This window comes from Mesocricetus auratus, unplaced genomic scaffold (genome assembly GCF_017639785.1).
Source record: "Mesocricetus auratus isolate SY011 unplaced genomic scaffold, BCM_Maur_2.0 contig_1696_pilon_obj, whole genome shotgun sequence".
Taxonomy (NCBI): domain Eukaryota; kingdom Metazoa; phylum Chordata; class Mammalia; order Rodentia; family Cricetidae; genus Mesocricetus; species Mesocricetus auratus.
The window spans coordinates 13,190-17,366 of NW_024435403.1; the positions used below are offsets into that span (position 1 = coordinate 13,190).

A 4,177-nucleotide genomic window follows, 5' to 3' on the forward strand; every position below is an offset into this window, starting at 1 on the left:
GCTCCTTTTTCTTTTTTCTTAAGGCTTCATGGGTTTTCTGTTTTGCTATTTCAAGACAGCATTTCTCAGTAGCTATGGAGCCAGTCCTGGAACTCACTCTGTAGACCTGGTCTCTAGACCAGGCTGGCCTTAAATTCAGAGAACTGCCTGCCTCTGCCTCCCCAGTGCTGGGATTAAAGGCATGTTCTATGATTGCCTGGATCATTTTTGGTGTTTCCAGACAGGGTTTCTCTTTGTAGTCCTGGCTGTCCTGGAACTCATTCTGTAGATCAGGCTGGTCTCAAACTCTGCCTCCTGAGTGATAGGATTAAAGTGTGACACCACTGCCTGGTTAAGGCTTTATGTTTTTTGTTTAAGCAATTTGTTTTATGTCTCATGTTTATGGGAGACTTAGTAATTTATTTTAACAAGCTTAGTTGCTGGCATGATCTTGCTAAGCTTTTTTTTTGTGGTGGTGGTATTTTGAAACTGGGTCTCACATTGTGACCCAGGCTGCCATTAAACTTGTTTGTTCTACCTCAGCCTCCTGGATCACAGGTGTGAACTACCACACTCTGTAACCTTTAATTGTCATCTTACTTGTCTTGAAAATTATTTCATCTTGTTAAATGGTAAATTCTTATTTTTCTTTTTAAGAAATGTGGCTTGGTGTTGAGCTGGAAGAGAGTACAAGGTGCTTCTGGAAAACTTCAAGGTATACATATTTTCTTTATTTGTTGCTACCACTTTAACCTGCTTGCATAAGTCACTTAACTTGTTTTACTTTAATTTTCCTATTAGAACATATTAAAAGATAATTGAGAAAGTTTTGGCTGAGATTTGGGATTGAAAGTTTCAAAAGTTGAAACAAAAATGAGGTAGAAGAGGAAAATTTAATACATTAAACTGAACAAATCTGGTAGTTTCTTCTTAAAACAAGATTTTATAACTGCCTGAAAGTTTGTGTATGACTTTCTGCATGTGAGTGCAGTGCCCACCAAAGCTGGAAGAGATCCCTTGGAGAAGGTGTTATAGCTGCTTTCCAGCTGCTTGACAAGGGTCCTGGGAATCTGCCTTCTGTTACAAGTGTGTTGTGTTCTTAATTGCTGTGCTGTCTCTAATTCTGCCACTAGTTCTTGCATGTTTAAGGCCCTTTTAGTACGAAAGGAAGGCCGTCTGGTCCAGTTGGATTGATTAGAGCTCAGGAACAGAAGATAGATAGCACATGACTTATCATTTATTTATTGAGATTTATGTATTTATTACTGTGTTTTGTTTTTCACATCAGGGTTTCACTGTGTACTTTTGGAGCCTGTCCTGGAACTTACTCTACAGAGCAGGCTGGCCTTGAACTAACAAGATATCCACTTGGCTCTGCCTCCTGAGTGATGGGATCAAAGGTGTAGGTCAACACTGTCCATCGAGATCATTTGTTTTTACTTTGTGTATGTGAATATGTGCCTATATGTATGCACCTCCTGTTTTCAGTTTTGCAGACACCAGAAGAGAGTGTCAGATTCCCTGAACCTGCTGTTCTAGATGATTATGAGCTGCTAATGGGTGTGGTGGGAATTGAACTGGGTCCCCTGCAATGACAAGCATCTCTTTTGAGACAGGGTTTATCTGTGTGTAGTCCTGGCTATACTGGATTTCATTTTGCAGATCAGGCTGGCCTCAAATTCACAGAGATATGCCTGCCTCTGCCTCCCAAGTGCTGGCATTAAAGCCATGTACTCCCACTGCCCAGCTTTAGCTGCTCTTTCTTGTTTTGTATATCTAGGTATGGTTGATTTGTTTCTTAGGTCTTAACTTTGTTCTACTTTATTTAGAGTCTGTTGCTGAACTTGGAGTTTGTAGATTCTAGTTAGTATAGCTAGCCAGCTTGGCCAGGGTTTCCCCATGTTTGCCTCTGGGGTACTGGGATTACTAGAGTTTGCTGTGTTACATCTGCTCTTGTGTGAGTACTTGCTATCCTTTTTTTGTTTTGTTTTTCAAGACAGGGTTTCTCTGTATTGTTTTGGAGGCTGTCCTGGAACTCGCTCTGTAGACCAGGCTGGCCTTGAACTCACAGAGATCCGCCTGCCTCTACCTCCCGAGTGCTGGGATTAAAGGCGTGGGCCACCAACACATAGCTGAGTACTAGGTATCCTAACTCTTGTCCTCACACTACTATGGCAGCTGCTTCCCAGCCGCAAAGACCTATTACTTTTGAAGTAAATTAACTTTCATTCTAGACAGAAACACTGTTTAACTCCCTGCCCCTCTTTCTCCTTTTGGTACTATGGATTAAGTATAGTGCTTCATATATGCAATTTTTAGTACCTCGTCTTGATTTAGAAATATCTTTATTATGGATAATTTATACATGTATAAAATTGAGATGGAGCAACAACTCCAAGGTTATCATCATACAACTTTAATAATTATCAGTCATCATACAACTTTAATAATTATCAATTTAATGTCAGTCATTTCACTGGTCATTTTGTTGTGTCTGTCTATCTATCTATCTATCTATCTATCTATCTATCTATCTATCTATCTATCTATCTATCTATCTATCTATCTAATCTTTTTCTCTTTGTAGCCCTCGCTGTCCTTGTACTCTGTAGCCTGGTCTGAAATTCTCCCTGATCTGCCTCTTCCTCCAAGTGCTGTGATCCAAGGTGTGTACCACAATGCCTGGCTTTTTCCCTTTCTATATTTTAGTATAAACTCTGAATCATAAAAAATTTGTTTTGCTCCTTTTCCTTGTTAGGAAAAAAGGGGCTATAGGAAAATATTCAAAATAAATTCATAATACCTAAAAATACTAGCTGTATTTCCTAATATAGAAAAATATTGTTGTCCAGTTAATATTGAAGTACTTGTTTATAGTTCTCTATTGTTAGATTTTAAATGTTTATTTCATTCAGGATCTGTATGAGCTTTCTCTATTGGGAATTTGTTCTGTCTTTTGATAGCTATTGTAGTCCTCATTTGCTCTTTGTTAATAATTTACTTAATTTCCATTTTTCTCCTTTGCTCATGTTATTTTTATTTACATAACTCACACACACAGATGTTAAATGTGAAATGGTTATTAGAGGGCTAAAGAACAGGATTGGAGTAATGACTTCAGTACCCTCATAAGCAATGTCTTTATTCATTTTAGTTTGCTGTATTTTTTACTTTCTATATGTTAACATTTATCACATTTTTATTGCTAGCTTTTGGATTTTGTGAGTATAAGAAGCCTGAATCTACCCTCCGTGCTCTCAGATTATTGTATGACCTTAAGATCGGAGAGAAGAAGCTACTTGTCAAAGTTGATGCAAAGACAAAGTTACAATTGGATGATTGGAAATCAAAGAAGAAGGCTTCTAACGGGGTATGCAGTATCTTTTCTAGTCTGAGTGCGCTTGTTCAGTGTGATTACTTCCTATTGCAATAAGTCTAATATGTGGACTGACAAGATCATTATTGTAATATGTGCTTATGGATTATGCAGGTGTGTATTTTTTATAGTTTGTAGATAAGTGTTTTATCTACCACAGAGTGTGAATGACTGTTGGTTTGCTTTTTCTAGATTGGGATGAAGGTAGTAATGGAGGCTGGACAAGGTTAACTTGCGAGAGAAAACACTTGTACAGACTATTCCAATCAGAGCTCATTCATTAAGGCAGCTTTGTAAGTAAGTATAAAATATATTTCAACATTCCCAATGTTTATTAGTTACCCTCTCTTTTAGACACACAGATTGTGTTTTAAAGTGACTTAAAATAAGTTGTACTATTTAATGTATTGGGGTGGCATTATATATACCATTTATTTGTTTTTCATTCAAATAGTTATTTTAAATGAACACAAAGGAGGTTTTTGTGTCTTGTGTGGTAAGTATCTATTGTCTCATTCACAAAACAAATCTTAAACCTGAGTATATATTTTGTTCATTTTTTCTTTTGTCTTCCTTTCTGCCTCCAATCAATAAAAACTGTCTGTGCTCTCATCAAACTTGCATTATTTTTCAAGATAAATATAACTTCCTTAACACCCCTTATAAAAGCATTGTATATTACATTTTTGCTTAAATTTTTTCATAAAACCTCAAATTTAAGGAAATTAAATTTTACCACCTCTCAGGTACTTTACTATAGACGTTTTGGCTTCATGTTCCTGAAAACATTTTCTTCTCTGTGCCTGAATATGGATTTCTGTT

The 4,177-nt window shown here is 36.9% G+C and overlaps 1 long non-coding RNA gene across 1 annotated transcript; it reads left to right on the forward strand.

The window, feature by feature from the left end:
• The first annotated feature begins 576 nt into the window (after window positions 1–576).
• Window positions 577–3,225, forward strand: LOC121138723. Its single transcript, XR_005875594.1, has 3 exons — window positions 577–694; window positions 2,567–2,645; window positions 3,189–3,225. It is a non-coding gene; the product is annotated as an uncharacterized LOC121138723 (long non-coding RNA).
• The last annotated feature ends 952 nt before the right edge of the window (window positions 3,226–4,177 follow it).